We start from the raw sequence: 12924 nt of genomic DNA on the forward strand, positions 1-12924 counted from the left end.
TTGGATTTCTACTTCTTCTGTGGTGGTTCTTCTTGTCCAGGTTAAGCCCAGGTCTCAAATTTCAGGCTACTTCTTTGGGTTCTTGCCAAGATCAATGCCAATCCCACCTTCTGGTCCTTCCAAGCAACACAACGACATGGGCTTACAGAGTCGGCAGTCACCATGGAGATACAAAGATAGATAGGAAGAAATGTGAAGACTGATCAAAGGGAAGGTTGGGTTATCTTTTGGTCTTTTTTTTATTTTGATTTTTGATTAGTGGTATTAGTTACCAGAGAATATAGAAATCTCTTTCTCCCTGTTTTAACAGATATTCAAATCTTAACAATCTCAACAGTCATAAATCTTACCACTAATCTCTAATTTGGTATAAAACTTCATATAATGGAAGAGATTACAGATTAGAGTACGTAGCTGCTTGCTATCCACTGGTTCAGTCTTGAGATATTCACATTTTATTTTTCTAGCTTTTCAGTATCATTTGTGTACTCAGAAGTAGTTGTGCTACTAATGACTATGGTACAACTTTGGTAAGGGAGCCATGATCAATCTGGGTGCCAAAGTTACATTGAGTTTCTGGTTCATCTACTCTTCCCCTCCCCCATTCCCCCCCCCCCCAAAAAAAATGATGTCTTTAGTATCAACTCAAGTATCAATAAAAGTTTATCCATAGTCAAGAGGCCAACACTCAGTGTAAGGTAAGACATTGATCACAACTATAAGCACCCCAAAGTATTCTGTTTCTATGTGAAGATGGTGGTAGTTCCAACACTAAGATCCATAGGACTTCCACAGGGAGTAAATATAACTTATCTCCTTCCCTTTGTTTCTATATCTAGTACAACTACAAATAAGAACCAAAAGTTACATAGAATCAAGTTGCATGAAATGCAAGTGAAGTCTATTGATGACCTTCCCTTTTCTGCCCCATTGCTAAATGCTTGCAGCTCTTGATGCTTGAGTGTTTTGGCCCTTTTGGTCTCTTGCAGCTGGGTTTTGCAGTACAAGGGGAAAACACTTGGGCACTCATCCCCTTAAAGGTGGGTCAGTAGACTCAGTACTACAAAACTACATATACTATTGTTTTCTTGGATCTATCCATCTTGTAATATTTCCTTTTCTGGGGATCAAGTGATCAACCATATTTATCTTCCCACTCATTTGGTTTATATTTCTAATAAAATTACCTTATCCAAAGGAACATAGGAAAGAACATAGAGATGGAAATTAGCGTTCATGAGGAAAAAGTAATACCTAAAGTCAGTAGATGGATTAGGACCTTGCCACCCCATGTCTTTCCACTGATCGGAGATCAAACCTTTAAGATGAGTATTTGGAAAAGCAACTTGCCACAATGCTTTGAGAGCTTCCTGTCCATTAGTACTTTTCATGATAGAATGGATTTGCATGATTTATTGCCTTGAACTATATTTTTTATTTCATTAATGGGCTATTAACTCCTAAAGGACTTGCTTACATAATGGGGAGCAAGGTGAAATTCATGATAAATTTATGTAATCTTAGAAACGAAGCCATTGGCTGGTACTTCGGACTCTAAAGAGAACATGATAGGGGTGGTATAAGGGCTTGAATTGGAAATTCAGGTTAGATTAGGCGAAAGTCTTAGTATTGTTTATCTGCTGGAGAGGATAGAATGTGTCAATGCCTAAATTGGAGTTGGGTTGGACATTTTTAATTTGATAGAAGTGCTCAAGGTGCTCTTTGTGACCTCTATTGACTGTGAGGGTCCACAAAGATTTGTGTTTGGTTTGATAGAGCTCAATGAGTAAGAACTAAGAGCTCTTGTTGGGTTTCTAATTCTCCAAAGAAAACTAAAGAGCTTCGAAGTTGGAGCTGGTCTTTTTGTAGCCAAGAGGCATGGATCATTCATTACAAATATTGAGTGACTGGAAATTTCTGCAACCAGCTGTTTTTATGATTTCCATTGTAAGGGCACCTTTACTTGCCCTCTTGGTTTGGCAGCTCTTCATATAGATTCTTGGTTTTAATTACATTTGTTGTGAACATATACTGAAGTGATTTCTGGTGTGGGATGATGCATAACAATGCTCTGAACTATAGAAATCTCTTTGATTAGTGGGTATTAGTTACCAGAGAATATAGAAATCTCTTTCTCCCTGTTTTAACAGATATTCAAATCTTAACAATCTCAACAGTCATAAATCTTACCACTAATCTCTAATTTGGTATAAAACTTCATTTAATGGAAGAGATTACAGATTAGAGTACGTAGTTGCTTGCTTTCCACTGGTTTTAGATCTAAAGTTGCAAGCCAATGATTTTTTGCAGTTCCGCACAACCATTCTTGACTTTCTATATATAATACAAATAGCAACAATCTGGAAATACCATAGCTGTCTATAACCTATGAAGATTGGAGATCCATAAAGAGTCTAAACAAAGTACGCCTATCCACTACCATATTGTCATGGATTATTATTAGATTCCATTCTCACAAATGGTTTTGGTCTGAGAAGACAAAGGCCATGAAGCTTGGATCGGTGGTCTGAGAAGACAAAGGCCATGACAGTATACACTTCTATCAGAGAAGGGGTTGTTTGACAAATATGAGGTCGCAGAGAGGGGTTTTACCTGTGAAGCTTGGATCGGTGCAGAATTTGTGACTCGAACTTGGATCGTTGGGAAAAGCCACACAATCAATACTTGGATTTTTAGGGTTTCTGCAAAAAACAGAATACAAGGCTTATATAAATTTAACAGAAGAAGAAGAAAAAGAGAAGAAGCAACTTACCTATCCAAAAAAAAAAGAGAAGAAGCAGAGCAGAGGAAGAAGAGAAGAAGCAACTTACCTATTCAACAGATCTAGGGTTTAGTTGGAGAAGATGCTGTCGCAAGGAACCAGCGGCTCGGTGGAGAAGAGAATGGAGATAGGGAGTCTCTCTCGTTGAAGGAGTCCTTCGCTGGTGTCCAAGAATTATCGGGCACAGATTCTCTTTTTTGTTTCATTGAAGTGTTTCAAAACTGAAGAATCGTAATTTTGCGTTTTACTCGTTTTTTTTATTCGGTTTGTTTCAGTAGCACATAAAAACAGACCGATGAACCCAAACGGTAGATTCCGTGTTTTTTGTGCCAGTAGCACAGAAAAACACCAAAAACACCAAACGGGCTCATAGTGATTTTGTTTTTTGCTTCCTTTTTTTTTGGGTTATTTCCAAATGTCTTCTTAAAAATGGCCAAATTTATAGTTGCCCCCTTGAACTTTCATTAATTCCATAAGTACCCCTACTTTCCAAACTAAGTACCACTATAGTCCCTATCGTTAGACAGAAACGTTATAACATAACGGATCCCAATTTTTGAACCTCGATGGACCATTCTACCCCTTGATACGGTAAAATGACCAAAATGACCTTACCTGAAAAAAAAAAAAAACCTATAACTCATCTTTCCCAAATCGTTTAGGGTTTGGGGAAGATGAGTTCTTGAACCTGAAAAAAAGATAGAGAAAACTAACCATTGAAACATTTGAATCTTAAAAAAAAGATGAAATCCGAACCAGCGGAAATCAGGTCTGTCGAATTGTGTCTTTTAAAAGATGAAATCCGAATTATGCAATCAAATCGAAAAAAGATGAAATCTGAACCAGTGAAAATCAAATCTAAAGAATTGTGTAGCACTTTGATCCAGTCCATTAATTTGGGATTCAAATGGTTCAGTGGTTAGTTTTCTCATCGTTTTTTTGGATTCAAGAACTCATCTTCCCCAAACCCTCAACGATTTGGGGAAGATGAGTTGCAGGTTTTTTTTTTTTTTTTTCCAGGTAAGGTCATTTTGGTCATTTTACCCTATCAAGGGGTAGAATGATCCGTCGAGGTTCAAAAACTGGGATCCATTATGTTATAACGTCTCTGTCTAACGGCAAGGACTATAGTGGTACTTAGTTTGGAAAGCAGAGGTGCACATGGAATTAATGAAAGTTCAGGGGGCAACTGTAAGTTTAGCCATTTTTAGGAGGCATTTTGAAATAATCCCTTGTTTTTTGGGGGTTTTTTACAAATGTCCCCTAAAAATGCCTATTTATCCAAATGCCCCCTTATAATTTTTCTAATTATAAATTCTTCCCTATTTTCAAAACAGTGTAGCACTTTGATTCAATCCATTAATTTGGGATGTTAGACGTTAATTTCAGGGAATCTAATGACCAAAATACCCTTCTGATAAAAATCCACCTAAATTTAAGCATAAAATGATTAAGTTGCCCTTATCTTCCCCAAATGGTTTAGGGTTTGAAATTGAAAATAAAACTCTAAACCATTTGGGAAAGATGAACCCTAAAATCAAACCTCCAAAATTGAAGTTGAAGTGAAAAAAAATTTCCCATGAATCAAGACAAGGGATGAAGAAGCTACGCATTATCATCCCTAACAATTCTTTTTTAAGTTCCCAATTGAAAATTTGGAGGTTTTCATTCATCCTGTCCCTATTGAAGCTCTTCGCATTTTCCACTTTACTCCACCTCGTCACATTAGCCTTTTCTCTCTCAACTCAATCGCTTGCTCTGCCTAAGCATCTGTTTTAGTTGAAGAGATTGCTATAGTTAACGATCATTCTCCTCAGTCTGATAATCAGTAATGGTGGCATTTGGGCATGTTTAAATTGATGATTTTTAGAAGCCAAGTGAGTTTGTGGAGCGATTCCAGGCAACGTTGCGTCAACATTTTTCTCTTCGGTTGTGCTACACGCAGAGCACTAGATAACAAATACAAAGAGCAATAATTAGGCATGGGACCAGTTTGCAGGGCGTGGGTAAGGATGAACATGACCCTGTCGGTGGTTTTGCAGAGGACCCCTTAATCTCTTCTCCTCCCCTTCACAAGCAACCAAGTTGTTCCATGTTGGAGTTAGATGGGCGATAGGAAGCAAAACCCATCTCTTCTCTCTCTCTCTTTTCACTCTCTTGGTAATTTCGGTTGTCTGCATTAATGAAACCCAAGAGAGGTTTAGAGCTTGATGGGTTATGGTGGTTCACCTAAGAGGTTTAGAGCTCTCTTTCACTTTCTCTACAGTAGGATTTTAGTTAAAATTAAGAGAGAATTGTATATTAGTAGAGGCCCTCCCAAGCTCCCATCTCCTGTTTAAGTTTTTTTCTTTGGGATTAAGATTAATTTCTCTTGGGTTTTTCTGCATCTATACCAACTGCTCAATTAGTTGCTTAGGTCTTAGGCTACGTTTGGTAACGGTTTGAAGAACGTTCTTTGCCGTTTTTTGGTTCTTTAAGAACGAAAAAACATGAAATTGTGTTTGGATTGTCAGTTCGTTTTTTTTGTTTTTTAGAATGAACCGAAGAGAATCTTCATTAAAAGACCGTTCTTTACAGACCGTCTCAAACACGGTCTGTAAAGAATGAGAACAAATAATGCCAGCAACTATCGAGGAAAACCCGTGATTTCTTGGCATTTGAGTTTGAAGGTCAGAGGGCTCTCTTGCGATCAACTGTGGACTTCATCTTCGACATCACCTCTCTCATTGGAAGACCCCTGCTGCAACTCTAGCCTGTTCAAATGCCTCTCATTGTATGATGCTCCTCCCTCTCGCTACTGATTGTTCAAATCCCTCTTTCCTCTTTTGTATCTCCTTCTAATAACCCTGGTTTCTCAATAGAGCTCTGCAAAATTTCTTTGTTTGATATTTGACAATGGCCGGAAGGGGGAAATCTCTTGGCTCATGAGCGGCGAAGAAGGCTACAGAATGGTGCCGGTGCTCCTGTGTATCTTGCTGCTGTTCTTGAATTCCTCATAGCAGAGGTGGGTTTCGAATTTCCCCTATTTATCTATTAGGGTTTCTTTCCTATCTATGGGTTAGGGTTTAATTCATAGCAGAGGTGGGTTTCAAATGTACCCTATTCAATTAGCGGTAAGGAACGATGAAGAATTGAGCAAGTTGCTTGGTGCTGTTACAATAGCCAACGGTGACGTGATGCCTAACATTCACAATCTCTTGTTGCCGAAGAAGACTGGTAACGGTTCGTCAAAGTCCATTGCTGCTGATGACGACAGTTAAATAATCGCTGCGCTTTTGGTAGAAGATCAATTGAAGTCAGAAGAATGGAAACATGCAGGGAGGAAGTGGTTGCTGTTAGATTCTAATTCTTTGTTATCTTTTAACCCTTTTTAATGATAGAAACTTGTTGTGTAGTGGGTTTTCCTTGTATAAATTCTTGGGTTGTCTTTTTTCTGAGTTCAAGAACGTAGATGAGTTCAGATGGATGTAATATCTTGTGAATTTTGAATTAATTTGGATCCTTTTCCATTTTTTGTGTTTAGTTTCATTTATATCTTGTTTTCAATTAGAGTAATGGAGGCTGAAATGGTTGCAGTCTTTGGAAAAGAATTTAGGATGGTTCATAAGCAGATTGCTTACCAGTAAAATGGGTTCTGTGATTCACCATTGGGACTGCAAATCTGAACTCAGATCATTCAACTAGCCTTGATACTTAAGGGGTTTATTCTTTAAGGGGGTTTCTTCTCTAATTTTTTCCCTTTCCTGCGAGTCTAAACTTCTTCTTCAGGTTACCTCTGTTTCTTCCTCCTTATGTTTTTCCCTGTTTCTTGTTGCTACTGTGAATCATATTCTGATCTGGGTGATAGTTGTAATCCTGCAGCAGTGGGTTGATTTCTCTCTGACCTAGCCCTTGCACCTTGAGATCCTTATCAAAGGGCTTCCAAATATGGGATAGTTCCCAGAGTTTCAGATCTGGAAAGCTCACTTTTGCCTGAGTTACAAACTAGCAGCACTAGCCACTACCACTGGTTGTGACTGTACCATGCATCTTCAACTTTGGGAGTTTGTCTTAGGACTGGTGCATAAAATAAAATGTTGGGGTAGTGTGGATTCAATAGGGGTAAGGGTTACAAATCTGTTCATGATCTTCCATGAGATGGGTGACCTTGTTTGAGGAGCTGAATCGATTTTAAAGGTTGTTTCCCCTGCTGGTTTGTTTTCTACAATGACCTAAGGTTGGTAAGAGAGAAAATGGGTTGACAAGTATTTTTTGGTCTTAATGGCATTATTATAATTAATATCAAATTGGAAAGAACAGGTTTTATCAAACATCATTTTCGTTTTGAACACGTTCTTGAGACCGTTACCAATCGGTCATTTTCAGTCACAAAACGCTATTTCAGATCAGAAACATCGAAGAACGTTTTTAATCAAGAACGGGTGTTCTTTGTTCAGATCGTTACCAAACGTAGCCTTAGTGGAAGGGCTTAAAATAGTGGAATGAGTTGGTGGTTTTAATACCCACAAGGTCAAAATTAAGGAGGAAGACGAGAGCAGAAATTTTCATTTGTTGAGGATTTTGAGCTTTTATGTAAGTTTGATTTCTCTGTTTGATTTTCAGTTTCGGAGGTTTGATTTTAGGGTTCATCTTCCCCAAATCAAACCCTAAACCATTTGGGGAAGAGGGTAATTTGGTCATTTTATTTTTTAATTTAGGTGGGTTTTTATCATAAGGGCATTTTGGTTATTAGATTTCTTGAAACTAACTGGACCAAAATGCTACACCGTTTTAAAAGTAGAGGGGAGTTTGCAATTAGACAAATTGTACGGAGGTAGTTGGACAAATGGGCATTTTTAGGGGGTGCATTTGTTTTTTAAAGTATAAATATACGTGGATTGGGGAGGCAGCCTTCGTTCCATTTTCAAGTTTGTAAGAGAGAGAGATCATACCACTCTATAGCTAGAAATATGAGTGATTACTGGTCCAAGGATGTCAATTTATTTGTGAGCGAGAGTTTAGATGTCCTCTGGTTCAATCTTACTTCCACTTCACCGTCTGAACCATTAAAAATGGAACGGAGAGCAAAGATCATGTACGACGGAATTTTTATCACCTCCAATTCGCTACCCGTTCCAATTCCCTCCAGTTCCTCACATAGGAGCAAAAATGACCATCCTACCCCACCTTGGGTAGTGTGTTTGGGCAGGGGGTAGGGTGGTCATTTCTGCTCCTATGTGAAGAATTGGAGGGAATTGAAGCGGGCAGCGAATTAGAGGTGATAACGATTACGACGGCCAAAGGGTGACACTCTCACAGTTTCTTGTCTTCAAAGGCCTCCCAAAACTTAGTAAAGGCCAACACCAATTATAATAAAAGGAATTACCAAAAAAAAAAAAATTATAATAAAAGGAGACCCACAAGGTAATAAAAGGTCCATACCATACTATTTTAAATAAGGAAAGCCCATTAGAAACCAAGCTAAATTAAAACCCATTAATACTTATATGGCCCAGTACAACTTGGTTTAATGAAGCCCATAACTACCATGCCGTTCAACATTTTTATTTTTTAATTATAGATGTTAAAGTAACTTAACTCATGCCCATATTTACTTCTTGTCAAGAGCTTCATTCATATGTTAGTACCTTTGGCGTGCGCGCAATGAGTTAGCTTTCAATGCTAAACTGTGGACTTCAGGTGAGGTTATTTCAATGGCAGAGAAGACCTATAATGAATTTGTTACAGCAATGGTGCCTACTAGGCTACAATGCCCCAATAGTTAAAATTTGCCTGGAAACAGGCCTCAATGAGTCAATGCTAACATTGGAACACCCTACCGACTAGTTCCATCAAGATTAATTGTGATGCTGCATTGCCGCAAGGGAGTTCAAAAGATGTTCTAGGTTTGATCTTCAGGGACCATAGAGGGGTTCAACGACGGGCTGTTTCCATACCACACCGATTTGGATCTGCAACCCAAGGGGAGCTTCTTGCAATTCGATCAGCTTAAAATGAGTAGAGGAAATGGCTACACATGCAAGGTCCTGAGAAACTTGACCCGTACAACTTTACGACTCTAAAATGATTGGTCTGCATCGTGATGAATTCGTAGTACTACTAAATTCACGAGGTTCACATTTTTCTTTCCATATAACCAAATTTATTAATATTTGTAATACACCCGCTATAGAAGGAAGAGAAGGAGAAGATATAAGTAGGAAAAAAAAATTCCTAATGAAGCAAAATGATTCCTTGATTTACTTAAATAAGCTACCTCTTTGAATATCTATAGAATGGGAAAATGTTCTCTGCATCGGGGGCGCAGGTTGCTCCTAGACACATGGGAGTGGGTAAAATGACCACCCTACATTCAAAGTAAGAGAGAGAAAATAATAATAAAAAAACCTATGTGAGAGTGAATTTGCTCTTAACGTGGGGAAGTTTTTCCCATCACAATATTAGAGTACGTGCAATTTCAATCTCACATGATTTCTTTTTTTTATTATTTTTTCACCTGCCATGAATTATGGATCCCACATGGATGATACCTTTTTTTAAGACAACCATTGATTTGGTATGTATTTTTCTTCTCACACTTGTGGTATGGGGGAGCTCTCCCTTATTATATCATGCAATATGAGTGCCCAATATAACAGTGCAAGTCATTCAAAAACTCTAGAAATTGTTGTTTCAGAACATTTAGAATCATGACCAATCACATTCGATTTTGATTCGAATCGAGTGATTTTTTTTTTTGGATGATAAAAGCAAAATATCATTACTTAAGAAACCAAGTGATATACAAAGTTTTTTTGTTTGAGCATATCTTGCCAGGTTCACCGCTATGGCTATACAAAATTGGTGACCTTTGTTGTTAAAACAAACATCAGGGTAATGGTTAGAAATATAAAGTAAGTCTTTAATAAGTTCCAAAGGCCATGGGGATGTGGTTGGAGATGGAAGAACCTTGGTGATCGTTGGATTTGAACACCATATTTCTTTTTATCTTCAACCCTAGAGAGACCGCATGGTCCAGTCCTGTTCGAATGCGAATAAGATCCGGTTCCATAGCAAGAGATGTGGTAACAAATCTTGCAGCCAAAAAAGTAATCCTTCCCTTTATCAAAAAGATGTATGACCACTCTGCTACTGTCAATCCAGGAATATAGTATCCTGCACAGATCAAAACAGAAAAATCTAGAATTGGTAAGATTGCACAAGGGGGGATTGATAGAATATCCTTAGTAACATCAAATACATCATGGGAAGGAAACTTGGGGGGGGGGTAGATTTAAATCAGAGAGCCAGTGATTAATTTGGTTCAGAACCCACAATGGGTTAGGTTTATCACCTCTAAAAAAAATCTTGTTTCTGGTAACCCAAATAAAATAACAAGTAATGATAAAAACACTAAAAAACCAACGGAGAGATTGTTTATCAAGAAGACGATTTAAGACTGTAGTAAGACACAAATCATGCAGATTAGGGGAAACTAGGTGTTCAGTCCTCAATCCCAATGGTCCTGCCACCCATATATGCTTAACCCAATCACAAGATAAAAAAAGGTGCCAGTAAGATTCGACACAATTTCCACACAGGGCACATGATAAGTCAATCTGAGTCCATCTTGAGATAGAAGCCTTGATAGGAAGTCCTGCATTTAGAACACGCCAGAAGAAGATTTTAAATTTTGGATGAATTTTGAGATTCCAAAAGAACTTCCATCAAGTGGTGGTAAAGAAATTAATGTTTCTAGATTTGACAGAAAATTCAGAGGTGGCTAGTTTGGTGCTAAGCAACCATTCTTGGCCTTCGAACACCACCATCTATTATCATTATCAGACAGATTAACCAATTGAATTGAAGAAGAGATATTCGGAGGCAAAAACTCACTAAATAAATCATGGTTCCATCCAGAAGGTAATCTAAAACAATTAACCAAACAAGATCTGTTCTCAGCTGTTAAAGGTTTTTGAGAGAAGAAAGAGAGGTTACCTGAGATAGAATGAACCCATTTGTCAGTCCAGAAGAAGGTCGACTTACCATTACCGATTTTCCGAATTACCATTTTTTCCAGGGAGGGAATGACGTGAGAAATACTATTCCAAACCCACGAGCCTCTACGAGCACGGGTTTTCGGGTCAAATAAAGAAAATTTTGGAAAATACTTGGCCTTAAGTACCTGAGCCTAGAGAGATGAAGGTTCAGTAATTAGTCCCCAGCCAAGCTTCATTAGCAGGGCCCTATTATGGTGTTTAGCCTTACGAATTCCCAGACCTCCTAAACATTTCGGGGTGCACATTTTGTCCCAAGAGATGAAAGAAGAATTTATTTTTTGGTTTTCTGATTGACCTAACCAGAATTTCAGGCAGATGGAATCAATTTGCCAGCAAATTTTGAGGGGAAATAAAAAGCAATTCATCAAATGAGCCGGGGTCGAGGCAAGCGCCGACTGAATTAAGATAGTTTGCCCTGCAAAAGATAGAGAGTTAGATTTCCACATTGCAAGTTTTTTTTTTGCATTTTTAGTATAATCCCATTTAATTCCTGAGTTTTTGATCTTTTGTGAAAAAGATTGGTACGCAAATAGATAGAGTTCTGGGGCATTTCATTAATTCCAATGAAGGCACTAAGAGTATTTCTTTCAGAGGGGGAAACATTTCGACTAAAATGGATTCCATTTTTGGAAAGGTTAATTTCCTAACATGAGAGGTCAGAGAACAGGTCTAAAATGGCCTTAATGGATAGCAAGTCCTCCTTATCAGCCCGATAAAACACAAAAATGTCATCCGCAAATAGTAGATGAGAAATCTCAGGGGTTGATCTTGTGATTTTAACACCTTTAAACATGTTTAGTTCCCAATATGTTGTCATGAGTCTCGATAAAACTTCCATGGCAACGATAAACAAATAAGGGCTGAAAGGGCATCCTTATCGGATTCCTCTCGAGGCAGAGAACCAGTCAAAAGGACTTCCATCCAATTTAATAGAAAAGGATGTAAAAGGATCGAATCGAATGATTTGATCAATCTAATTCCTATTTTTGAGACAATGGTTTTATTTTACTTACTTGAGAGCATGTAATCTTTAATCCCCATCTTATGAAATGGAGAACCTACCCTATCAATTCTTTCCATATTGTTAATGATATTAATTATATTGCTTCCACTTTTAAAGAATGTACTTTTTCTTACATTTCCAAGGACAACAAATGTCATAGACTTATGTTGGTTGCACGCAAGTGTTTATCACATCTTCATTAATAGATTTACTTTGCATCAAAAACAAAATATTCGAGGAAAAGGCTGAGCCTAAGTCGTATATTGTTTCTCTTCTGCATCTTATTTTTTATTATTTTAAGGAGAATGTTCTCTGTGCCGCAGCATAGGCTACGCCAGGCACATGGGTAGTCTGTGCAGAGGACAGAATGGTTATTGTACGCACCCCCATGTGTCTGGGCACAGGTTGTGCTGCAGCACAGAGAACAGCGTCCCTTACTTTTTTGTCTCTTCTTCACTAAATGAATAAAACAATATTTATGCGAGTGGATGGAAAGTACTCTACTTTACTGAAAGAACCCTCTCCCAATCTATACATAGACACTTCGAAGTGTAATATAATAATCTATTATTGCCTTTTCTGATTAATCTGTTAATCTATTGGCTCCTATAGTCTTATATCATAGTCTGTTGTCAATAAACAATTTAGAGATATATAGTTTTTGTGGTGAGGGTGCATTGACCAAAGTATCTTTTCCAAGCTCATGAAGCACACAGCACATTATTACCAAAAATAAATAAATAAAAAAAAGCACACAGCACATGAGAGGAACCAGACCAGCTGACTTTCTTTCCCATGCCACGCACGTTAAACGTCTTTTCTTTCTAATTATTCTCATCAAATAGTGCTTTTGTTTTTATTCCAGATTGAGAGCTCCACACGTGGAAGATGTTAAATCTAATGGTGTCGGTGCTGAGCTCAAGAATAAAAAAAAAAAAATGAGTCAATCAAGCGCGATAACATTGGATTTAGCATCTTTCATGTGTTGAGCTCTCAGCCCGCTTGAACTGCACCACACTTACTTTTAAAGAATTGAAGAATATATTAACCTTATGGGGTATATATAGGAAGTGTACATCTTGAAACTAGCAACGAAACTT

The sequence above is a fragment of the Telopea speciosissima genome, chromosome 8, assembly GCF_018873765.1.
Source record: "Telopea speciosissima isolate NSW1024214 ecotype Mountain lineage chromosome 8, Tspe_v1, whole genome shotgun sequence".
In the NCBI taxonomy this organism is placed as follows: domain Eukaryota; kingdom Viridiplantae; phylum Streptophyta; class Magnoliopsida; order Proteales; family Proteaceae; genus Telopea; species Telopea speciosissima.